We start from the raw sequence: 26,849 nt of genomic DNA, 5'->3' as shown, positions 1-26,849 counted from the left end.
AATATGTTAAAGGCACAGACATTCCACATTCCAAGCACATAGACACATGCCACTCACGCTACAAGGACGAAGACTGGGTTGCTTAGAGAGACATCGATACCTTGTAATATGTTAAAGGCACAGACATTCCACATTCCAAGCACATAGACACATGCCACTCACGCTACAAAGATGAAGACTGGGTTGCTTAGAGAGACATCGATACCTTGTTATTAAAGGGCACAGACATTCCACATTCCAAGCACATAGACACATGCCACTCACGCTACAAAGATGAAGACTGGGTTGCTTAGAGAGACATCGATACCTTGTTATTAAAGGGCACAGACATTCCACATTCCAAGCACATAGACACATGCCACTCACGCTACAAAGACGCAGACTGGGTTACCTGTAAGGACACACCACCGATACCTTGTTGTTGTAGAATGTTGAAGGCACTGAAATTCATGCCACCTGCCACCTCATTCCACGTTCCGCCACATTCCACTCGGCACATTCCACCAAGAGAAATGCGGCGTTACTTAAATCCACCTTTACATCATACGTTCGCTATCTACCTTGTCATCACGCATTCCACAACATCCATTTCCACTTCACTTCCACTCCACACAGTCACACCATCCGTCTCACAACCACCATCACCACCACTACCTCTCCACCACTAAAAGCTCTCTCAGTCCCATCCAGTATCACCACAAGTCATAAAACCACCACCACCACCACCACCACCACTATTGCCTCATCACCAGCAAAAGGAAAACCACTTCAAGAGACCACCACCACCACCACCACTACCGCCTCCACTTCCCGGAAATTACACCATCCCACTCTTCACCTTTCTCTTACCTGTTCAGAGTACCTTACGGCTACTTTCTTACATGCACCCCTACTTACCTGCCTCCTCCTATACCTCCCTCCCTCACCTGTCTATTGGCGTACCTTTCCCCCCTCTCTCCCCTCACGCCATAAGCCACACCTGCGACCACACCACCACCACTACCACCACCACACCCTCTGAAGAACCGCCAAACGACCGTGTGACCTCACCACACCCATATCATAAAACTCCCATTTTTTCCCTCGCCTTCTATGTCCTTGTTCTCTCCTTCTCGTCCCTTCCCATTTTCCTTCCCTTCCTCATTCATCAGTCCTTTCCCCTTCTCTTTTCCTTTTCTTTTCCCCTTTCTTTTCCTCGTCTTTCCTTTTACACACTCGTTCCTGTAATCTTCTTCCCTTACTCTGCATTCCTTCTCTCCCCTTCCCATTCTCCTTCTCTTCCTCATCAGTCCTTTCCCTTCTCTTTTCCTTTTCTTTTCCCCTTTCTTTTCCTCGTCTTTCCTTCTACACACTCGTCCCTGTACCCCTTGCTTCTCTCCCTTTCCTCTTCTTCTTCCCTTACTCTGCATTCCTTCTCTCCCCTTCCCATTCTCCTTACCTTTCTTATCAGTCCTTTCCCCTTTTCTTTTCCCCTTTCTTTTCCCCGTCTTTCCTTCCACACACTCGTTCCTCTACCCTTTGCTTCTCTTCCTATCCTCTTCTCGTTTCCTTACTCTCCTTTCCTTCTTTCTCCTTCTCATTCCCTTCTTTCTCTACGTCTCTTCTTTTACCCTTCCCTCATCTTTAACCTTCTGCTTGTCTACCTTTCTCTGTCACACCTCTTTCTCTTACCCTTTCATTCCCCTTATCGTCCTCCTCCTTACCCTTTCCTTCCTTTCCCTTCATTAACCTCTGCCTTTCTCCCTCCTCTCCCTTCTGGTCCCCTTTCCTTACTCTTCCATTTCCCTTATTGTCCTCCTCCTTTCCATTCCTTTCCTAGCCTTCCTTTCATTAACCTCTCTTCGTCTCCCTCCCCCTCCTTCTACCCCCCTTTCCTTTCCCTATAAACTAACGCCTTCCTTCCACTCCTACTTCTCATTCCGTACCCTTCCTTCCCAGTCCTTTCCTCCCCCTCCTCACCCCTTTCCCCCTCCTCCCCGTTCTCTTTACCCGCAGTCCTCTTCCTCCCCCCCTCCCCCCCTCCCCCTCAGCGCCCTCTTTACCCGCCTCCACATCTCATCACCCCGCCGCCACCGTCGTCCTCGGAGCCCACAGCGCCGAAAGCTCCCAAGACGATTCAATTTTCAAGCGCCTGGGAGCAACTTGGACAAGGTATTTTTCTTCCTAATGAGAGCGACGCTTCTTGCTGCCTCTTTGCCCCAGGTGCTGCAGGTGTGTCGTGCTGTGTGTGTGTGTGTGGTGGGTGTGCTTCTCCTCTTCTTCCTCCTCCTCTTCTATCTCCTCCGCTTCCTCCTCCTCCTCCTCTTTCCGCGACTCCTACTTCTACACTCCATCATCTTCCCTCGTTCTCTTCTCCACCTCTTTTACCTGACTCTCCTTTTCCTCGTTTGTTCTCTTCTTCCTTTTCCTCTTCTTTTTCCCCTCCTCTTCTTTCCGCGATTCTTCCTTTTACACTTTATCATCTTCCTTCGTTCTCCTTCTATTTCTGACTTTCCTTTTTCCTCGACCTTCTTCTCATTCTCTTCCTTTTTTTCTCCTCCTCCTCGTTCTCTTCCTCCTTTTATCCTCCTCCTCCTCCTCCTCCTCCTCCTCGTGTCGTCTCGCGTGTGAATGCTTCGAGGGCGGAGGAGGGGAAGATACTGAGACACGATGGAGCTCTTAAAAGAAGTGTGTTAGTGCGGGGGTCGGCGTGCAGAGGGCGTGACGCAGGGTACTCACGGCGTCTTCTTTATCTCCTATTGTCTGTGCTTCGGTTCGGTTCCCCGCGCCGTTTTTGTTTGCTTTTTGTTTTCGTTTTATTTCTCTATTTATTTTTTTAGGAGAGTTGGTTTGCTTGTTTGTGTATGTGTTTTTTTGTTTCGTTTGTGTTGTTTTCCTTTCGGTTTTGTGTTCTTTTTATGTTTTCGTTTTGTTTTTTATTTGGTTTGCTTGTTCGTGTTTGTCTGTTTTTGTTTTCATGTAGTTTTGGACACACACACACACACACACACACACACACACACACACACACACACACACGCAATCATCCCAGTATCACTATTTCGCACCCTCACTCTCTCTTATCTCCCTCCTTATCTCTCCCTCCCTCTCTATCTCTCTCCATCCGTCTCCTCCCTCCTCACAGCGGCCCCGTGGCGCAATGGTAGCGCGTCTGACTCCAGATCAGAAGGCTGGGTGTTCGAGTCACTCCGGGGTCAAGTGTTTATTTTTAATTTTCAGTGTTCTGTCAAATGCAGCGACGCAGTGAATGTCCGATGAATTTGAAATATGTAAACGTTTTCTCTTTTTTTTATTATTAGTGAGCTGTGTTTCTCATATAGTTCTTTTCTCAGTTATTTTCATTTCAGGGTCAACTATGTCATTTCGTTTATTAAATTAGGAAGGACACATCAACGTAAGGGTCGTAAATTATTATATTGTCCTTTTTATTTCCAGCGCGCGTGACATTTTCTCATAATTTTCCTCTTTTTTTTCTAGCTTCCTTTAACATTTTTCTATTATTTATCCCGTTATAAGGTAAAGCCTTTTTTTTTTTTTTTACTGATTTCTAGTAAATCGGTAAATATTTAATGCACTACACACTTTTTAATATCTTCTCTGAATCTATCAGTGTTGGTAAAGTAAAAAAAAAAAAATAAAGCTATTGAATTCCAAGAAGGGAAGTCATTACGTTGTATAACCTTCCTATGACATCAAACAGGATAACATCATAAACATCAAAGTAATTGATTCAGAAACTTTTGATCACTGAGATAAAACGCCAATCCTGTCCTGGAATCAGTCTTCAGGCTATCACAGAGGACAGTCGGTCGCAGCCAATCCTTCCTCTCTCACTCGGCAGCTTAACGTAATAGCTTATGATGAAGAAGAGGCAGCGACGTTCACGGCGAAGGCTCGGTAGGCACTTAACAATCAGCTCCAGGAGGCGGATATCAGTTCGAGTTATTATAGTTCCGGGTCAATCCACTCAGCGAGACGCATAATCGTGTTCACTCCCAACGCCAGGTAATACAAAGGTACGAGCAGTTAATCACGAACGAATCCAGCCCCGCTCACCTGGCCCGTACCTGGAAGTGATTTAATGCGAGCGTTTGTTTGTAATTAAAACTTTTTCGATATATTTGAAGGTAAGGATAAACGTGCTGTGTGCCTGTCCGTCCCTGTGTCGGGTTGTCTGTCTGTTTTCCTGTTTGTTCGATTTGTGTCAGTGTGTGTGTGTGTGTGTGTGTGTGTGTGTGTGTGTGTGTGTGTGTGTGTGTGTGTGTGTGTGTGTTTCTGTCTCTGCGTCTTTCCCTGTCTGTCTGTAACACTTTTTCTTTCTCTCGCAAACACACACACACACACAGACACACACACACACACACACACACACACATAACCATTCCGCGTACACTTACTTGCCTCCATATCTCCCACTCTTCCCCATTTCCTCTTCCTGTTGATCTTCCTCACCATTTCCTTTCGTATTTTCACAAACACATTTTCCCGCACGGTACCTTTTTTTTCCTTTTCCCTGCATTCACCATTGCCCAAAGCTTACAGAAACTCCTAAAAAGGCCCACTCTTACCCTACCCCTCTCTCTCTCCTCCTCTCTCCATCCCTCTCTCCCTCCCTCTCTCCCTTTGGCAGTTGAGCCACACCATTGCCATTGCAAATCGCGTGTGTTTTAATCAGTTGTTTTAGAGAGAGAGAGAGAGAGAGAGAATATTTGGCACTGTGGACAATATACAGGTGAGGGTATTGGGCTCAGGGGGGGGAGAGGGAAGGGGGGCGTTAGGAGGGCTTTACCTGTGCGTGGCTTGGCTAATTAGCGGACCGGTGTGGCTTTTATTAAATTTGCGAGGCGTTTGTTTTTTGTTCTTTTGAATGTCGGCGTAATATATAAATGTGGCGAGCCGGGCCGCGCGCCGCCTATAATTGGTCGTTGATTGAGGTAACCAAATAGTTCGCTATCTGATTTAAGTGGAATTACAGAGCATTACGCGATTAAGCGGCCGCAAGCAGGACATGATGTGGAAAAATTATAAACAAAACACGCTAAACTACTAATGGAGTGGCGTGTGGCTTTGGCGTTGTAGCAATACATGTAAATAGGTAAGGTTGTTTATTTATTACGTGATTAGGTGGCCGCAAACTGGACATAATCTGGAAAAAACTACAAACCAACACTTAACTACTAATGGAGCGGTGTGTGGCTTGTGCGTTGTATTATATTAAGGCAATACAGGTAACTAGGAAAGGTAGAGAACATATTATTTATTTATTACGTGATGGAAAGGACGCCAGCAGGACATGATGTGGAAAAATTATAAACAAAATACATCGGCACCTAATAGACCCGCCTGTATTTTGGAGGTTGTATTATATGAAGGTAATGCAGGTAACTAGGTGAGGTAGAGAACAGGTTATTTATTTATTACGTGATTAAGAGGCCGCCAGCAGGAAAAGGTGTGGAAAAACTACAAACAAAACACGCTAAACTACTAATGGAGCGGCCTTTAGCTTGGAGGCTGTATTATATGAAGGTAATGCAAGTAACGAGGCTTACTGAGGTGAAGTCCAGGGATTTGTTTATTAGCTGCAAAATTAATATAAAAATACATTACTCGGAAACACTACTCTTACGGGCCACGCAGTTTCAACATCATGAGGAACTTGTACAACATTATCATGAAAGCCTGGCGTTAACTTCGAGGGTAATGCAGGAAATAATGTAAGTGTGACTCTTTGTCCTCGAAATTATTAAAAATACATGACTTTTACCAATACTCTCAAGACGACGAGCGGGTGAAATGAGGCCCCTGTTAATGAGTATAGAGAAGTATCCAAAAGGGAGGTCAGTTTCGTGGGGAGAGGTGTCTTAGGCCCCTTTAAAAGAGTATAGAGAAGTATCCAAAAGGGAGGTCAGTTTCGTGGGGAGAGGTGTCTTAGGCCCCTTTAAAAGAGTATAGAGAAGTATCCAAAAGGGAGGTCAGTTTCGTGGGGAGAGGTGTCTTAGGCCCCTTTAAAAGAGTATAGAGAAGTATCCAAAAGGGAGGTCAGTTTCGTGGGGAGAGGTGTCTTAGGCCCTTTAAAAGACTATAGAGAAGTATCCAAAAGAGAGGTCAGTTTCGGGGGGAGAGGCGTCTTGATATTTGTTTTTAAAAGTGTATCAAGACCACCCGAAATTGACCTCTCTTTTGGCTACTCTTTACTTTTATCTTTTATAGGAGCGGCGAGTAGCGGGCTTTTTTTTTTTTTTTGGTACTCTTTTTATTGCCCTTGAGAAGTGTCCTCTGATGTAAATAAATAAATAAATAAATAAATAAATCAAATAACTAAATAAAATACATACATGCAGCGATTCATTAGCGTCAAAAATTAGAAAAATAAATAAACAAATCAGTGGTAACAACGCTCTCCTAGGTCGAGCCGCAGTGCAATGATGAGGATCTTGTAAACATTATTTTAAAAACCCGGCATTAAACTCTGCCGCGTCCCTGATGGCCGCGGGATGTGTTTATATAATTTATGGATTACTCACAGTTAATACCCAAAGCTCATTATATGCACGCCACCGCTGCCTGCCCCCCCCCACCCCCACCCCACATCCCCACTCCCCCCCTCCCTAGATTACGGCGTATTTTTGCGTTCGTGTCTACGGCCCTTTTTTGGGTTTGTTTGTTTGCGTTTTGAAATAGAAGTAAGGTGCATGAGAGAGAGAGAGAGAATATTTGGCACTGTAGACAATATCCAAGTGAGGGTATTACAGGTGATTTTTTTTTTTACCTGGTTTTGGGAGGCATTCTTTTTGTTGTTCTTTACACTTTCAAATAGAAGAAACCTACATAAAGATAATACAGATGATTTCTATCCGTTTTTTTCTTAGGGTTTGTTTACATGTTGAAACAGAAGGAAGCTACTTAAAGATAACACAGGTGGATTTTATATCTTGTGTTTGGTGCTGCTCTTTTTGTTTACATTTTGAAGAACTAGGAAGCCACATTTTTTATACCTGATCTTGGTTGGTAGTATTTTTTTTCTCCGAAGAATATTAAATAAAAATAGAGAAAATTGTTACTTTTTTTTTTCGTTATTATTTTTTTTGCTCTTTTTCTTGTGAGGAGGCCTAATCACGACTTCTTCTCTGGCTTTTTTCCATTTATATTTTCTTTTACGAAGATGATAGAGAAAGGAGAATTTTTGGCCTGGTTTTGGACTTTCTTCCTCTTTCATTTGTGGTTTCATCGACTTGTTTTGTCTTTCCTCTTTCTGTATATTCATGTATTCCCCTCTCGGCCTGCCTCCGAGTAAAGGAAGGCCGCAACCTACCTCTCTGCCTGCAGGTCCTCGGTTTCCTCCCTCCCTCTCTTCTCCTCCTCCTCTTTCCCTCTTTTTCCTTCTCTCTCTCTCTCTCTCTCTCTCTCTCTCTCTCTCTCTCTCTCTCTCTCTCTCTCTCTCTCTCTCTCTCTCTCTCTCTCTCTCTCTCTCTCTCTCTCTCTCTCTCTCTCTCTCTCTCTCTCTCTCTCTCTCTCTCTCTCTCTCTAATTCTTTCACTCCTTCCTTTGTCTTCTGTCCCCTTTTTTCCTCCTCGGCCCACACAATTTCTATTCCCTTTCAATTCCATATTTACTCTTCTCATTCGCCCGCCTACGTGTTCTTCCTCCTACTCTTTGATTCTTCCTCTCTAAATCTTCCACTCTTCTTTTTTTCTTGTCTCCCTCTCCGTCTTTTCCTACAGACTTTCTATTCCCTTTCAATTTTATCCTTACTTTTCTCGTTCTCTCTTCTATTTCTACTCTCCTCTTACTCTTTAATTCTTCCACTCCTCTTCCCTCTTCTTCTGTCTTCCTTTCTTCTTCGGCCTTCACATTCTTACCCTTGCAATTCCATCTTTCCTCTTCTTTCCTCTCTTTCTCCTCCTCTCACCTGCTCCTTCCGTCTGTTACTCTTTATTTTTTTCCAATCCCTTTTTTTTTATATGTCTCCCTTTCCTTCTCGGCCTACACACTTTCAATTCCCTTTCTATTCCATTTTCTATTTTCTCGTTCTTTTAAGTCCTCCACTGTGTCCTCTTTCTCTTCTCTCCCTTTCCTTCTCGACGGACACTCTTCCCATCCCTTCAACTCCATTTTTACTCCTCTCATTCACTCTCCCACTTCTTCCCTCTTACTCCTCCTCCATCCACCTTTCTTTCTCTTCCTTGCTTTCTTCTCCTACTCCTAATTCTTCCACTGTCATCTTTTTATCCTGCCTCCCTTTCCTCTTCTGCCTACACGCTTTCTAATCCCGTTCAGTTTTCATTTTACGTTCCTTATACGCTCGCCTGCTTCTTCCCCCTCTTACTCCTCCTCTCTCCACTCTTTTTTCCTTGTTCTCTTCTCTTACTTTTCCCCCGTTCGTCATGCAGCGTTCTCTCTAAATCTTCCACTCTCCTTTTTTTTTTCCCTTTGTTTCCCCCTTCCATCTTCTTCCCTCACACTTTCTATTCCCTTCCAGTTTTATCTTTGCAACTTCTCTCATCCGCTCTTCTTATTTCTCTTAAGCTCTTCTACTCCTTCCTTTGTCTTCCGTTTCCATCTTTTCCTACACTTTCAATCCTATCTTTCGTCATTCGCTCGCCTACTTCTTCCCTCTCATACTCCTCCTCTATCCACCCTTTTTTCCCCCTTGCTTTCTTCCCCCACTTTTTCCCCGTTCGTCAAGGCTCATCCGACCCAGCGCGACGGACGGAGAGATTTCTTCTGCATATCTCACTTCCATTCGTCGTTTTCTTGTTAGTGGACGAGCGAGTCAAGAGATCAGTGACTCAGGGCAACTTTCCTACCCGTTTTCTTTGCATACTTAGTGACCTGAAGTTTTGCGAGGTTATTTGACTTTTATATTACGGACTTTCCCTGTGTGGTGATTCTGGTGGCGTTCCTTTTTGATATATATTTCTTGCCCTAGTACCACAATATTTACCGTAGAAAATGTATATTCTTCGTGTACTCATTCGTGATCAGTAAACATATCACTACGTCAATATAGGTCAGATTATACGTATTTTCTTGCATTAATACAATAATGTCTACCTTAAAAATACTCTTTCTTGTATTATTTCGTGGACAGTAAAGATATATAGAACAGGTGAGGAGAAAGTTGACTGGATTGTAGAAATGAATCAAACTTTTCAGCAAGAGTTAGAAAGGGAACGAAAGGCAGTCTGGATTAATGGGAACTAGTAATTAAGGAGTGTGAACCAGGTGTGGAAGAGAGAATCCATAGAAAGGTTGAGAAAAGGTAGCGCTCTTTTGCCAGGTAAACATCAAGTACTTATAACTCCTGTGAGCTTTTCCTCAGAATTTCTTTATCTCAGGTGTGTGTGTGTGTGAGTGTGGGTGTGGGTGTGTGGGTGTGGGGTGGGGCTTACAGATGGAAGTCGGTACAGGTGAACGAAACTCATCAAAAGAACATGATTTTCTCAGCTTCAAACATGTATACAAGTGACATGCAGTAAAAACGATAAGTTAAATACTTCATATTTTATCCTCTTACAATTTTAATAGAGAAAACAGGTTCAAGTGTAGAACAGAGTATCAGATAAGGTATTCATTTTAGCTCCATACAAGTGTACCGCTGACTTACTGGTGGTCAGGTACACCGATAAGAAAGCAAGTCAAATATCCTTGTGTCTTTGAAGCCTACCACTTACTCTGAGGGTCCGAAGGGAGGGAGGACACAGGTAGGATATGTAGGTCAGGTAGAAAAACCAGACAGGAATCCTTGGAGTCTGAGAGGCCTACCACTTACACTGAAGGTCACGACAGGGAGGACACTGGTAGGATATATAGATCAGGTAGGAAAATACAGATATCCTCGCTACAGTGAAACGCAGAAAGGCGAAGGTCACAGGTAGGACAGATAGGCAAACAAGACAGGCATCCTTCGGTTCGAGAGTCCTGCCACTTGCTGGAGGGGTCACTGGTAGGAAGGACACGGGTATTAGAGGCGGACAAACAGACAGGTAAAAGGCGCATCTAAAAAATGAAGAAGCGTGCGGATCAAATTGTTCCGATGCCAATTGCCCCCGTGAAGTTGTTGATCCACCCAATATTGAAGTACAGGTGGAGGACTCAATCCCATCTTGCCTGTTTGCTCTCTCTCTCTCTCTCTCTCTCTCTCTCTCTCTCTCTCTCTCTCTCTCTCTCTCTCTCTCCCCCCCCCCCCCTCCTGTATACACGGCTTTTGGTTCAAACTTTCAGAACTTAAAGAAACATAAAATTCAGGCCGATGGTGAGCATTCCTTTAGCTGAACTGACCTCCCTTCCTCTCTCTCTCTCCCACTCTCTTTCCCTCCCTCCTTCCCTCCCTCCTTTTCTCCTCCACCTACCTCCCTCCCTCATGCTTTTTTCTCCAACTTTTTTTTCCACAAAGAGACAAAATATGAGGCTGAAATATTTGGCCTTACGTAACCTCAGTCACATCAGGAGACGAAAAATGTGTCGCCTATCGATTCTCAATTCCTATGAAAGCGAAGACGAAATAAGGTAGGAAAAAAATAGGTGTTCCTGTGTCATTTATTTTCCTTGGAGTTCACATTCATTTTCATACGACTGGATACGGAAGCTTGAAACAGTGTGAGTGGTGGTAGTGGTGGTGGTGGTGATAGTAGTAGTAGTAGTAGTAGTAGTAGTAGTAGTAATAGTAGTAGAGAGGAAGCTAATGATTGGGGGAGGGGAGAGGAAGAGGGGAGAGAGGGGGAAGGAAAAATGGAGGGAGAGGGTACGTGGGCAACCAACCTTAGCAAATACGTAGTAGTAGTAGTAGTAGTAGTAGTAATAGTAGTAGTAGTAGTAGTAGTAGTAGTAGTAGTAGTAATAGTAGTAGTAGTAGTAGTAGTAGTAGTATCGAAATTAGTAGTAGCATAATTAGTTGTAGCATTAGTAGTTCTTGCATCAAAGCAGTAGTAGTAGTAGTAGTAGTAGTAGTAGTAGTAGTAGTAGTATCGAAATTAGTAGTAGCATAATAAGTTGTAGCAGTATTAGCTTTTGCATCAAAGTAGTAGTAGTAGTAGCAGTTGTGTAAGTAATATTAGTAGTACATATAATTAACGGTATGAGTAGCAGTTATTGAGTCACGTACTACATTAATTTCCTAGTAATGTTACAACCCATCAAACAAGCCCGACCAGCCATCAAATCACCACCATGACGCTCGAATCGGCGGCTGGGTCATAATTACAATACGTACGAAAGATTGATTAAACTCAGATGTATCGAGTTAATGAATATGGATGTAATGATGGTTAGCTACTCAATCTGATATTACTTTTAACACGCAATCACGAGTTTTGAAACGCATAAATATCCCATTATCATCATTAGGGCTGTGCGGGTAATTGTGTTTGATCTAGATAGGTCCGAAAAAAAACTTAGAAATTCCCCAGTAATTACGATAACGAAGCCCGTGTGAGTGTTAATGGGTTAAAAAACGGGGCGTGTGTTAATCAAGGCGTTCAGTTGTTGGTGTTTGGTGATTTACAGCAGTGAAAATATTGGCCTAGGGTAATTACCTGTATTGGCAATGGTTTGGTTATCGGTAAAATTGAAAATGTGTACAAATAAATCATCAGGGGGTGAATTATAGGTAAAGGATAATTATACAGAGTGCGAAAAAATTAAGGTTGCATTAGTGTTTCAAGTCTGTATTATTTTATGGAGTATTATCGATATTAACTGGATATGGGTACAAACAAGTCATCAGAGGTGGAATTATAGGTAAAGGATAATTATACAGACCGAAAAAATTAAGATTGCATAAGTATTTCAAGTCTGTATTATTTTATGGAGTATTATCGATATTAACTGGATATGGGTACAAACAAGTCATCAGAGGTGGAATTATAGGTAAAGGATAATAACAGAGTGCAAAAAAATATCACTGTTGGATTAGTATTTTTTATCTGTATAAATTTATGGAGCATTATCGTTATTAGATCAGTTATAATTCCGGCTTAAGTATACGCTTTAATATTAATATCGGAATTGCCATTAATATTATGTTTTGCTACAGAGGTGAAATTAATAATACTTTTGGCCTTTAGAATGGTACTTGTTATTATTACTATATACGGGGAAGGTATTTGTTTAAGCGCTGTGTGATGGGGGAAATAGAATAGATACATTGATTGTTAAAGAAAGAGATGATCCAATTCTAGTCCAAACCATCAACAGAGTCATCACAATTCATAGTTTAGGTTCTCAATCTGTATTTATTTTATCCTAAAGGCAGCAAAATTAGTTGTAGAATATGGAGAACAAAAGTGGTAAGCGTACTGCGGTGAGACAGAGCGATACAGAGAGAGAGAGAGAGAGAGAGAGAGAGAGAGAGAGAGAGAGAGAGTGTAACGCCATTAAAAAAACATCAACAGAGTCATCAAGATTCGTAGTATTGGTCGTCAATCTGCATTTATATTACTCCTACAACATCAGTATTAGTTTTAAGAATAGGAAAATCATACGTGTTGAGTGTACTGAGGTGAGAACGACAGACACACACAGACAGAGAGAAAGCAACGCCATTCGAAAATTATCAGGCAAGTTAATTGGTTTGCCCTCCTTCCCAAATTGCCCCAAAGACGCAGTTATCGGAAACGGATGAGGCAGCGAAGGTCCCACAAGGAGAGACAACATTTGGCCTAATGCAAGAATCGGCTGAGGTCGCGATGGCATAAGTTAATTTTCTCGCACACTGAAGGAAGGAAAGGGAGAGAGAGAGAGAGAAGTCAACATCATTACCAAAATTTAGAATCACCACCATACAAGCAGAGAGAGAGAGAGAGAGAGAGAGAGAGAGAGAGGTCAACATCATTACCAAAATTTAGAATCACCACCACTACAAGCACCACCACCATCACCACCTTCATCACCACCACCTTCACCACCATCATCACCCTCCTGGGCAAGCTGCTTCATTCTTTATCACCATCTCTTAATCACCACCTCTTACAACCACCACCACCACCACCACCCTAATCAAGCTTCTTCTTTGGATGACAAGACACCTCAGAGGAGTTTAGTTTTTTTTCCCCCACCTTTTACTTACTCTATTCATTTTCCCGTTTTTTTTCCTTCCTTTTTTTTACCCCGTTTACTCCTCCGCCTCTCCTTCATCTCGTTCCTTCCATCCTTCAAGTCTGGCTGGTGTTTTTTTGTTTTGTTTTTTTGGTTCCTTCGTTCGTCTTTCTTAGCTCTTGCATTTTTAGTATTTTTTTTTTTTTGCCTCGTTAAAAAAAAAAGTTATTCGGATGATGCCTTTGCTTTCGTGCTCTCTCTCTCTCTCTCTCTGTTTTTTCTTATTCTTGTTCTTGTTCTTTTCAGTATTCTCGTTCTTCTTGTTCTTCTTGTTCCTCTAGTTCTTGTTTTCTTTCTTCCTCTTCTTTTTCTTCTTCATCTTTCCTCTTCTTTTTCTTCGTCTTCTTTTCTTTTTCTCTTACTTCTTCCTCTTCATTTCTTTGTATTCTTCTTCTTCTTTTCCTCTTCCTCCTCTTCATCCTTCCTGATTTTCCCCTGATTCACTCCTCCCTCTTTCTTTCCCTTCATCTTCCTCTTTCGATTCAAGTCATCTGACCTCACCTTTGGCTGCAATATTGGCCACGGGCGCGCAATCCAGGTGTGTGCCCCGAACCAGGTGTAGACGTACCTTCACAGAGAGACCCGATACAGACGCACATCACGCCAAACCTTACGAGAACACCGACTCTAAAGGGTTCCCAGGTGAGGCATATACCTGTGTTGCTCCTAATTATGGTAACGCCTTTTATCCCCGCCAAGTTTTCGTGAATATTATTTTTTTCACTGCATTTTACTCTCTCGTCTGAAGGTTTAGTTTGCGGTAAAATTTCCTTCCCGGCTTCGCTCTGCCTCTCGCGACGGTCTGAATGCAATCCGCTCGCGTCCTTACTTCAGTCCGTGTGTCTGTTTGTCTTCCTCGCCTTCGTATAAACCGTAAAACTCTCTCCCCGTTGAAATAAAGAGCGCCACAAAAGACTCACAAAGCACCCGTGTTAACAAGAACGAACGAGACGAGTCAACTGGGCGAAAGTTGATCCAAAAACGAGCGACGGCAAAAACCCGAGAAACAGAGAGGGGTCATCACAGCCTCCTGCAGCACCCCGCAAAAATCCCCTTCCGTGAAGAGCCATGAATAAACAGCGCCGTCTGATGCAAGGGGGAGGAGGGGGAGGAGGAGGAAGAGGAGGAGGAGAGTCAGGAAGAAGGAGGAGGAGGAGGAGGAGGAATAAGGAGGACGACGAAGAGGAGGCAGCAGCAGGGGAAGAAGGCGAGGCTGTATTGATCAGCTAATCCCTGAGACTCCCTTTGAAGGCGCGTTGATACCCCTCCCTCCTCCTCCTCCTCCTCCACCTCCTCCACCTCCTCCTCCTCCCCCTCTTCCTCCTGCCGAAGCCGCTACCACCAACAGCTTAGCGGGGATCGAAGTGGTGACGGTGGTGAGGAGAACGTGACGAGGACATGGACCACAGACTGTAGATACCTGGCTGCTCTCTCTCTCTCTCTCTCTCTCTCTCTCTCTCTCTCTCTCTCTCTCTCTCTCTCTCTCTCTCTCTCTCTCTCTCTCTCTCTCTCTCCCCCCCCCCCCTTATGCTTGTACCGGGGACGCGACGTGGAATATTTATAGGTGAGGAAATTTTAAATTGGGATGTTTCATAGTCCGGGGCAGTGCGGGCGGGACTCAATGGGGGTCCGGACTTGCATACAAACACACACACACACGCACACACACACACACACACACACACACACACTTAAGGGTAATTTGGCCGTTTTTTGAGATCAATGGAAGTTGTTGTCCTACTTATTTGGTGTGTGTGTGTGTGTGTGTGTGTGTGTGTGTGTGTGTGTGTGTGATATTTGGGTTAGGTTCTTCTCTTTCTTTCTCTTTCTCTGACCTTCTTTATCTCTCCTGTTTTGTACCCTCTGACCTAGTTTCTTGTTTGGTCATGGTCTGTTACCGTTTATTGACCTTTTTTCTAATGTATTTTTTTTAAAGGTCTGTATCATCTTTCTTCCTCCTTTCTGTTCCCAATGATTTTTTTTTTTTTTGTGTCATGAGTTGTTGCCATTAGTTATCGTTGTTCTGTATTTTTTTTGTGATGTCCCTTTCCTCTTTCTCCTTCCCTGTCTTTTTTTATTCTTCCTGATCTGGCACCGTTTAATATCCTTCATTGCTCTTTCTTTTTACGCGTTGTTTTTCTTTATTCTCTCTATTCTCTGTAACCTCTTACCGTTTCTTACCTACTGTCTTTTCCCCTTTTCTGTTATTTGTCTTCTCTCCCTTCTAACCCAGTTTTCTCTCGGTATTTTGCTGTATAAATAATTCCATCGTTTTATCTTTCCATTATTATGTTCTCTATATGCCTCTACTCAAGCTCAAACGCCGGAGAAAATATTGGAAACATTACAGATAACAATGTCGAAAATTAATTCTTTGTTGACTTCCATAAGTGTGTTGATAATAAGGAAGCTCATGATTAAAGGCTGTTTAGATGAGGGAATGAAAATACATGTAAACTCTAGCATTAGAAAGTAGGACAGCATAGGAAGGAACCCCGTCTGGATGAGTAATCGAACACACATTCTCAAACATTTCGCGGCTGCCACACCCACATTTGATAAGGCTTTCGGAGAGGTTGTGGGTATTCCATCTTATACACCCATATTTGATTAACCCTTTCTAAAGGTTGTGGGTGTTTCCATGGGCAGCAATATGAGACTAGCGATAGTTTGCCAAAGTTTCTGCACCGTGAATGTGAGAAACAGTCTTGAGAACCCGACCAAGCTCCCTCGTACGTGGCATTTGGAAATTTTTGGTGTGAGAGGCGAATGGGTGTGCGGATATTGGCCTTAGATTCACCTGTTGTCCTACACCTGTGCTCGCCGGTAATGACAGCGCTCCAGAGTGCAACACACCTTTCATTTACCTGCAGAATGTCCGATGTTTTATTCACACTTCCATTACGATCCCAACGCTCTTACTCTTCCTCCTCTTCCTCCTCCTCCTCCTCTTCCTGCTCCTGCTTCTTCTCCTCCTCCTCCTCCTCCTCCGCGTTCCTCTTTGTACTCTTCTTTATTTTTTTAATCTCCTTGTACCTTTTCTCACCCATCATTATTTTCCTTATTCTTTTTCTTCTTTTTGTACTTCACCCTCATTCTGTTTCTTGTGTTTTTGTTTTCTCTGAATTTTTTCCTTTCCTCCTTGATTTTATTCTGTTATTTTCTTTTTCATCTCCTTTTTGTCCATCCCTTTCTTCCTTTTGTATTTGTATTGTATTTTTGTATTTTATTTGTATTTTATTTGTATTTTATTTCTGTTATTTTGTTTTTCCTCTCCTTTTTGTCCATCCCTTTCTTCCTTTTTTATTTGTATTTTATTTTTCTTCCTCGTCTTCTTTTTCTTCTTCTTCCTCTCCTCCTTGTCTTCCGCGATCAGTATTCCTATCGTGTTCCAGTCAGGTATCTTTCCCTGATATCTCGCCCTGTTATACTTTTTTTTTTCTCTCTCTTTCCTTTGCTCTTTTTCTTTGATCTCCTTCGGCATTCTCTTTTATTCCTATTTCCATGTTTCTTTCTTATCCCCTCCCCGCCCCTCTTCCCCTCTCCCTCTTCCTCCACACTCTCTCTCTCTTGCCTTTCGTTTTATTCTCCTCTCATCCATCTTCTTTCTCAATATCTGTCTTCTCCTCTCAACCCTTCCCTCCCTCCAGTATTTCTTCACCTTTTATTTTTTAGCTTCTTCCTCGTGCACCTTCGCTTTGTATTTCGTTTCTTCTATTTTTCGTCTGCTTTCCGGCGTCCATTATTCTCTTTACCTCCTTTTCTTTCTCTCATATCACTTTCTTTTCTTTATTGTTTTCCTCCTCGTCCTCCTCGTATTCGCCTTCCTCCTCCTCTGTCTCGTCCTCCTCCACCTCTTTCTCCACTATCACGTCCTCCATAGCTACCTGTATTCTCCTCCTCCTCCTCCTCCTCCTCCTCCTCGTCGTCGTCCGCCTGCGCTTCCTCCTCTTCCTTCTCTGATGAACTATGCAAGGCGCCATTTGGGAGGGAGGAGGCTATTTGATCTAATATTCGTCCTCCAGAAATGCCCACTCAGGCGGCGAGGCAGCGCGAGGCGCCACCAGGAGACACGGCTTCCTCGGCGGGCTGTCAGGTGCTGTTTTAATCTTTGACGCCGTTTGTGATGAGGGGACGTGGAAGGAACGCGGGAGCCGAGCCGAGCCGTCCGCCCGTCCGTCCGTGCGTTTCTCCATCCCAGCGACTTCTAAGCGCTGCCGAAGGACGATGTGAATACCCGCCCTTTGGATTTTTCTCTCCCGGGCCGCGTTTTTGAGTCACCTGATCCTACCAACCACTACCTACAGCTGTGTGTGTGTGTGTGTGTGTGTGTGTTTGTGTTCGTTTCTCTGTGTTTGTTTGTCTATGTTTGTAACTTTGTGTGTGCGTATGTGAGGTTGGGAGGTATTCTTTGTGTGTGTGTTAAGGGGAGGGTTGTTTGGGTGTGAGATTGTGTGTTTGTTTGTGTTTTGTTTGTGGGTGGTGGTGCTTTTGTGTGTGAGGGTGCTTGTGTGTGGTGTGTGTGTGTATGGGGGGTGGGGGGGGGGGATGTTATGCGCGTCGCTATGTATTTAAGACCTTGAAAACAACAAAGTAATGTATTCATGTAAAAATCATTCTTTCGTATCATGCTTCGATTCACCTGTACCTTGTCTTTGTAGTCGTTGCGTGGGCGTCTGAGTTTGGATGAGTGGGTTGGTGTCTTCAAGCGTTTCTTTCTGTTACGGGCGTCTTTGTATTACCGCATAAAGAGCTTAAGCGTGAAGTATTGAATTGGTGTTAAAAAGTCTTTTGTCGTGTGTTTCTGAACGTCTCGTTGAATAGCATCGCTTGAAACTTCTCAAAAGATTATTGTATTCAAGAACGTGTGTCTGTAATTGACCTTGTCACGGTATCAGTTGAAGACAGTGAAAAGGAGAAAGCTATTCCTTAAGTTATTCTTTAGCATTATATCTTTTTAATACCAGGCTTAAAAATACACGTGTTGAAGAGTAGGAATGAACATGGAAGGAAGGAAAAGGAAAGGAAGGAAATGACTGTAAGCTAAAGGATCATTCTCAAGCTTTAATCATGCTGTCGGTATGGCTTAAGGAAAGAACAGGAAATAAAATCCAAGTGAGTGAGATCCCCATCCCAAACAGGACATGTCGCTACACGTGCTAGGAACGGGAAACGATACTCGCGTCTGTTTCATCCGTCTGTAAAGCTTGAAGAGTGACTGAGTGGTGAAGCGCCTGTGACCCTGAACGCAACATAAGCAAGAAAAAGACAGACACACAAACACAGCGGCAGAGGGATAAACAGACAGACATACAGACAGAGGGAGGAACAGACGAGGGAACAAGGAGACGGATTGATGGAAACGCAATGCGAGATGGAAATAAATGAAGGCAGACTGACGCAAACAGGAGAACCGATGCAAGGACAGGTAGAGAGAAACAGAGGGGGAAATAGATCGGTAAACAGGTAGATGTAAGGTACAGGGGGAGGATAAGAGAAAGAAAGAAAGAGAAAGTTAAAGAGGAGAGGGAGTGGAGAATAAGCAGAGACAGACAGATATGCAGACAGGCAGACGCACAGAAAATTAAACAGATAGAGAGAAACAGACGGAGGAATAGACGCATTAGCAGGTAGATAGAAGGTAAATTGGATGTTAGAGAGAAAGAAAGAACAAGTGAGAGAGAGAGAGAGAGGTCGGAAGGGGGCGTAGAGTAAGCAAACACACACACACACACACACACACACAGAGAGGCACCCAAATAGAAAAACAACAGGACCAATAAAGTGATAAATTAAATAAAAAAGAATGCATAGGAAAAGACGAATGGAAAGACTAAGATAGACACAGACAGATGAAAAAAGGAGCTTGAAGGAATAAATAAAAGTGAGGGTAAGGGGAGACTCGGGAAACAGAGGGGCAAGGTGCAAGGAAGAAAGAGGGGAGAGAAGGAGAGAAGAAGGGGAGACACAATGGAAGGAAGAACAAAAGGGGAGGGAAAGAAGTGAGAAAAGTTGAGAAAGAGATGCAGATTAAGGCGAATTGCAATACACCAGAGAGAGAGAGAGAGAGAGAGAGAGAGAGAGAGAGAGAGAGAGAAGGGCAGAGACAGACACAGACAGACGGACAAACAGAATTAATATGATTAGATAGATAGTTAGATGGATAATAAGTGTGTCTATGATAATAATAATAATAATAATAATAATAATAATAATAATAATAATAATAATAATAATAATAATAATAATAATAATAATAATATACGGTTTATTTAGGAATAAGCAGCTCGAGAGCTGAAAATATACATATTATAATTATAAGGAGAGCATTCTAAAATTACAAAATTAATTAACCTAAAAGTAAAGTGTCCGCTGTTCACGAAGAAGCTATTAATTAAAGTTGGGGACGAGGAGGGAGGCTGCTCACGGGAGCGCCAAGGACACGTCCTACCTCGGCGAGATCAGAGATGTGTGTGTGTGTGTGTGTGTGTGTGTGTATCTGTCCGTGGTGTTTGTGTGTTTGTAAATATGACGAGAACAAAAACAAACATAACAGGCATTGTATTCAGGTTAGGTTTCCAGGTAAATAAGACAAAAAAAATCATTAGTCCTACAACTCCATACCGAAACTTAATCCCGGAAAAAAAACATTAATTCAAAGCCGTATTATAGAAGGAAAGAAAAATATAATAATTCCCTCTTTTTACCTTTCCACCATCACTGCGTAAGGAGATGAAGATTTTTTTCTCCTCATCTCATTCGAGGGATTTGTTTACGCCGAAGTCAAATAACATAGAGTAAAGAAAGCAGTTCAGGGGTAAACACATATGAAAACAAATAAGCCCGCTAAGCACATATAAGAGAGCAGTGAGTAGATGAGAACACGTAAACGGACGAGGTGTTTGCAGTAAGACGGTTTCCAGGGTGACTCAGGGTATATGACTCCCAAGAGCTGACTTGAGACATCTTACTTATTTCCTCTGTAATGCGAAGAGCTCCCCCGTTGTTCTTGTTTGTGTGTGTACGAACAATGAAGGTAAAATAAGAGAAGAGAAGATTTTTTTTATTTATATTTATTTTTATTTTTTATTTTTTACGTCTACGCCTATAGCGCTTGCTTGAGGGGCCTGGATGGTGTTCGGCCCCAACCCGTCATGGCGCAGGCAAGTGTTTATAGTGGCGCCATACATATTATAATTTGTGTAGAATAAAGTAAACAGATGAAGTATTTCCAACAAGACGGCCTCAGTTTATATTACACGGAAAAGCTGACTTGAAACCATCATACTTATTTCGCCTGTAATGCGAAGAGCTCCCCCGTTGTTCTTGTTTGTGTGTGTGTACGAACGATGAAGGTAAAATAAGAGAAGATTAGAATAAAGTAAACAGACGAAGTATTTCCATCAAGATGGCCTCAGTTTATGTCACACGGAAGAGCTGACTTGAAACCATCATATTTATTTCCCCTGTAATGTGAAGAGCTCCGCCATTGTTCTTGTTTGTGTGTGTACGAACAGTAAATAAGAGAAGATTAGAATAAAGTAAACAGACGAAGTATTTCCAGCAAGACGGCCTCAGTTTATATTACACGGAAGAGCTGACTTGAAACCATCATATTTATTTCCCCTGTAATGTGAAGAGCTCCTCCATTGTTCTTGTTTGTGTGTGTACGAACAGTAAATAAGAGAAGATTAGAATAAAGTAAACAGACGAAGTATTTCCAGCAAGACGGCCTCAGTTTATATTACACGGAAGAGCTGACTTGAAACCATCATATTTATTTCCCCTGTAATGTGAAGAGCTCCCCCGTTGTTCTTGTTTGTGTGTGTACGAACAATGCAGGTAAATAAGAGAAGCATTCAAAAGACGGCTAATGACTCTTCTCTTACTATTGTGAAGGGAGATCTTAAAAGTTTATCTAATGTTTTTCCTTAATTACATGTAGATAACTTTCACCTCACTTTCCTTTGTGAGCGGTACAACAAAGGTTTAGTTAAGTGAGGGGGCGTTCAAAAGACGGCTTGTGACTTTTCTCTGACTGTTGTGAGGAACATTTTTTTTTTTCTCTCATGTAAATAGCTTCCAACTTATACTCACTTAGGAGTTTTTTTTTTATCGGGGAATGTTCAAAAGACTTCTTACGATTCTTCTATTAATATCGTAAAGGGCAGTTATTTTTCCTTCTTCTATCTTCCAACATATTCTCTTTAGGAAGCTGTATAACATAACTTTCTTGTACTGCACCTAAATACAGCTAGCGATAGTAGTAATGATAATAATGATGATGATAATGATAATAATAGGTTGTATTGGTTGACCTCTCTTTCGGCCACCTCTTTGGATTTTTTTTAGGAGCAGCGAGTAGTGGGCTTTTTTTATTAGTTTCCTTTTTTGTGTGCCCTTGAGCTGTCTCCTTTGTTGTAAAAAGAAAAAAAACTGCACTATGCCCAACACTCACACTCAGAACGTAACACAATCCCTAATTAAAGCTAACGGTAGTATTAGTAATGATAAAAATAATGATGAAACTAGGTTAAAACACTGCACAATGGCCAACACTCACACTCAGAACGTAACACACTTTCCATTAGCTCAGGGCCGAACAGATTCAACACAAAACGCATGACGTACTAAACCCTTTTCCTGCTGCCCAGATCAACACACACAAACACGCAACACAGCACACAAACCGCGGAGAATTTCATCCATGCTATTCCCAAAACAGAACACACACACACACACACACACACACACACACACACACACACACACACACACACACACACACACACACACACACACACACACACACACACACACACACACATTCCCAATATTTCATTTAATTTCGTTTCCGAAGTTCTCTCTGCAATTCTTAAAGGTACAATTAGGTATTCTATTTCACCTGTTATCTCTTCTTTTATTAATTTTACACGTAGATTTCACTCATCATTTCAGGTTCGTAATACCCCCCCTCCCCCCCCCCCCACACACACACATTCTCGATAATACGTATTGGTTTATTTCCCCGTCGTTCACATACACCGGTCTGCACTCACGCATTTCACTATACACGCTCACGGATTTCATTTCTACCATTTCACAATCAAAACAAAAAACTTATATTCCCGATTTTCACACGAATTTCATTTCAATTTCAAAACGAGCTCATATTCCTCATTTTCCACTCCCTTCCATTCCCGATACCTTACCAGTCTTCTAAAACCTACACATACACCTTTTTTTATCCATCACACTCTCTTATTACTTTACAAATCTACGAATAAGCAGCTCAAGAAGGGTTTGGATATTGCTGGGAGGGACAGGAAGAGATGATATCAGAAGAGGATGTAGTTGCTTATGTTTGCACTTCCAGAGCCTCGTAAACCTAACCAGTCATGTTCTAAAACGTATGAATAACTTTCTTTTTACTCACATTTTCACAACACTTTATAAACATACGACTAAGCAGCCCCAAAAGGGATCTAAGTTGCCGTGAGGGATAAGAAGCCATGATATCAAAAGAGGATCCAATCGTTTTTGTTTACACTCCAAGAGCCTAAAGCCCTCATCGTGAGCCTAACCTAACCAGTGACCTGAAGGAAACACGCCGTCCTTGAGAGACCTTGCGAGAGCCGATGAGAGATTAATGGAAACAGCTGCCTCCTGTTTGTAGCTCCTTTGGCTCCCTCTCTCCTCCGCTGGGTCTGAAGGGCGAGTGTGTCATGACTTGCTAAGAAGCTGACGTTTTTATTTATGAGGTTCCTGTGTGTGGGTGTGTGGGTGTGCGTATGTGTGTGTGAGGGTGGGCGGGTGTGTGTATGTGTGTTGGTGGGTGTGTATCTGTCTTTCTACCTGTTTATCTGCTTGTCTGTCTATCTGTTTGTCTGTCTGTCTTTCTCATCTCTTCCTATTACATATTGCGATCATTTTTTCCTCGTTACCTGTTCTCCCAAGATGACAATTACCTGAACATTACCTGAGCATTACCTGTGTGTTTGTTTGTGCCGTCTGTGTGTCTATCTGTCTGTCTTCCTCACTTGTTCCTATTATATATCGCGATCATATTCTCCCCTTCACCTGTCCTTCCCAAGATGAACATTACCTGAACATTACCTGAACATTACCTGCACTCACCACCACCCACACTCCTAATGGAATATTCTGCCGGCTAATACCACTCTCATCCTACTCAACACAACACGGAATCCCTCTCACCAACCCTCTCACCGCCCTCTCACTGCCCTCTCGCCGCCCCTCTCACTCCTTCCCTGCACCCCGTCTCGTTTACTCTCCCTTCTGTCTTCCCTCCGTCCCCTCGCGCCATTATGTCTCTCCTTACAGTACCGTACCTCAGTTTTCCTTTAATAATTTGATCTTGCCTTCTTGAGAGAGAGAGAGAGAGAGAGAGAGAGAGAGAGAGAGAGAGAGAGAGAGAGAGAGAGAGAGAGATGAGAAATGGATAATCGAGGAAATATGTATCGCATATAATTATGACAAACACACTAATCAGTCACTCCAGGCTGGACACGGTGAACACACACACACACACACACACACACACACACACACACACACACACACACACACACATAATTATAAGAACATCACCACCACCACCACCTACAACAATAACAACAGCAACAACAACAATAACAACAGCAACAACTCGCGGCTTCAACACAAAGGAACACCAATTCATAAAACGAGTGATAAACGCCCCGCTGTTATCCGAATCGCTTTTATTCATCACCCGACAACTCACACTTCACCATTTTTCCGTCGCTCACCCGCGCGCGAACAGGGGACGAGGGCGCCGATATTTATACTGAAAACACCAGCTTGAGGGGGAAGGGTACCCACGTATAGGGCGCTACTACTGTGTCTTACGCGGGGCCCTTGGGTTGATGGCTCCTTTAAGTATACTGACTTAAGAGTAATGGTTTGAAGTGGCTGGTATTATAAGAAACTTTCGCTTCTCACATCAGCTATTTCTAAAGGTCAAAGAGGGGGTCAGTCGGGTTCTAATGATTGTTTCTTCAGGTAGACACGTTTGCTTCCCATATCAGCTATTTCTAAAGGTCAAAGAGGTTGTCAATTGGGTTCTAATGATTGTCTCTTCAGGTAGACACGTTTGCTTCCCATATCAGCTATTTCTAAAGGTCAAAGAGGGAGTCAGTTGGGTTCTAATGATTGTTTCTTCAGGTTCACGATACAGAAGAAGGGTCGAACTGCCACCAGGGTCATAAAACTACTCTTGGAAATGCCCACAACTCCTACGAAAGCCTTGTTAAATATGTGTTCTTGGCCGGCGAAATGCCTTATAATGCGGCCCTAAGCCTTCGTTGAACGCGTTATAGTACTGACAACACTCGGCTAGAAGGGAAGGAGAGCCACGCAGAGAAGGCTACTAATGTGTTCTGCGTGGCCTTTCCGGTATAGGTATTCTGGTTGTTTTCCTGACTTGAGTAATGATTTAAAAGTGGAAGCCTCGGTTGAACTTTTTTTTTTATATAGTAATGAAAACACTCGGCTTGAGGGGAAGGACAGCCACGCAGAGGACCTTACTAAAGGGTCTTACGCGTGGCCCTTTGGCTGATGGCCCCTTTTGGTGTACTGACTCGTAGTAATGTTTTGAAGCGCAGTTTGAGGCCTTGTATTAAACACTAGTACTGAAAATAAAGTGGAACTGCGTTTTAAAGCCCCGGATGAACACAGACTGAAAATAATGTGGAAAAGTGTTCTCAGAAGTCATGTTTTGGCGTAGAAAATCCAAGAAGTCGAAAAGAGATTATCAGGTTTATATTCAAAGTTGTATATGAGGCATCCGAAGAAACGACAGACGAGTAAACTAATTTGAAGTTCAATTTGAAGCTTTGAATGAACAACTGATACTGAAAATGTGGAAAAATGTTCTCAAAAGTTATATTCCTATGAAGGCAACAGAAGAAACCCCAAAGATATTACAACGTCACCTTTCGAGGCTCCTTTGCAATCATCCGAAGAAACAACAAACAATGTACTAGATAAAACAAAGATAAACTAAAGGAACCAGGGTCACAAACAAGGTCACGTGTCTTAACAGGGTCACAAACAAGGTCATGGGTCTTAACAGGGTCACAAACAAGGTCATGTGTCTCAACAGGGCCACAAACAAGGTCATGGGTCTTAACAGGGTCACAAACAAGGTCATGTGTCTTAACAGGGCCACAAACAAGGTCACGTGTCTTAACAGGGCCACAAACAAGGTCATGTGTCTTAACAGGGCCACAAACAAGGTCATGTGTCTTAACAGGGCCACAAACAAGGTCACGTATCTTAACAGGGCCGCAAACAAGGTCATGTGGCTTAACAGGGCCACAAACAAGGTCATGTGCCTTAACAGGGCCACAAACAAGGTCATATGTATTAACAGGGCGACAAACAAGGTCACGTATCTTAACAGGGCCGCAAACAAGGTCATGTGGCTTAACAGGGCCGCAAACAAGGTCATATGTATTAACAGGGCCACAAACAAGGTCACGTATCTTAACAGGGCCGCAAACAAGGTCATGTGGCTTAACAGGGCCACAAACAAGGTCATGTGCCTTAACAGGGCCACAAACAAGGTCATATGTATTAACAGGGCGACAAACAAGGTCAGGTGTCTTAACAGGGCCACAAACAAGGTCAGGTGTCTTAACAGGGCCACAAACAAGGTCATGTGTCTACCGTCTGGCCCTTACCCTTAGAACATGATGGCCCTTCCCGTTTCCTCGGCTCGGGGTAACAATCCGAAGCCCCATTTCAGGCCTCGGATCATTGGGTCTGAAGCAGGTTTGGCTCGACTCCACTCCCGCCCACCCGCCCTCGTGCCTCACTCAGGAAAATTTACTTGATAATGTCAAAAGCCAAATGCATTCTGGGAAGAGTAATTTGCAAATGGTTGGGGGCTGAGTTAATGGCCTTTGTCAAGGGGATTGGATATCATCATCTACTAAATCGGCTCCTGGGATTTATTTTCATATTAATTTTACTGTTTTTAAGTCGATTGTTTCTCTTGTATCAACATTCATTTTGTGATGGGAGGAAGTTCTGATGCTTTTTTATTTTATTTTTGTCTACATTTATCTATCTGTCTATCTATCTATCTATCTTTAGTGATCTGTATTCCTTCTCGCTTTCATTTTTATCTCACTTCCATTCTCTCCTTTTCTTGCTCTTTTTTCTCACTCCTTCGTTTTCTTCCCCTCCCTATGTAGATATTTATTTCGCTTCCCCTCTCTTCCTGCTTCTCTTTCTCTCTTTTACCATTTCTTCATCCCTGGTTAGTTTCTCCTTCCCTCTTTCTTTCATTTCTTTCGCTTCCTTTTTCTTTCTCCTCCTCCCTCTCTCTCCCTCCGTCTCCTCTCTCACTTTTCTCAACAATCCTTCTACTTTCTCTTTTATCATTTGTTTTCACTTTCCCTCCCTCCTCCTCCTGTCTTTTCTTATTTCTTTATCACTGTTTAATTTTTCCTTCATTCATTATTTTTTTATTTCCTTATTTCACTTTCCTTTCTCTCTTCTCCCTCCTCTCTCGCCCTCTCCTTCCTCTCTTTTCTATCTCATTATGCACATCTTGCATCATCCTTCCTCCGCCTTATGGGACTTTCCTTCCTCTCCTTTCCTCTCCTTTCCTCTTTCCTTTATTCCCTCCTTCTCCTCTCCTCTTTCATCCCTGCCTTCCTCTCTTCTTTCCTTCTCATCTCTCCCCCCTGCTGTCCTCTCCTCCA

At 42.8% G+C, this 26,849-nt stretch overlaps 1 long non-coding RNA gene and 1 other non-coding gene across 2 annotated transcripts in view; both read left to right on the top strand.

The window, feature by feature from the left end:
• LOC127006858 (uncharacterized) overlaps window positions 1-26,849 on the top strand; it is a 156,196-nt gene that overhangs the window by 47,078 nt on the left and 82,269 nt on the right. The window lies entirely within an intron of this gene.
• Window positions 3,126-3,197, top strand: Trnaw-cca (transfer RNA tryptophan (anticodon CCA)). The gene has a single exon. It is a non-coding gene; the product is annotated as a tRNA-Trp (tRNA).

This window comes from Eriocheir sinensis, chromosome 33, assembly GCF_024679095.1.
Source record: "Eriocheir sinensis breed Jianghai 21 chromosome 33, ASM2467909v1, whole genome shotgun sequence".
In the NCBI taxonomy this organism is placed as follows: domain Eukaryota; kingdom Metazoa; phylum Arthropoda; class Malacostraca; order Decapoda; family Varunidae; genus Eriocheir; species Eriocheir sinensis.
The sequence above is the reverse complement of the archived record's forward strand: the minus strand, read 5'-3'. Positions and strand labels throughout refer to the sequence as shown.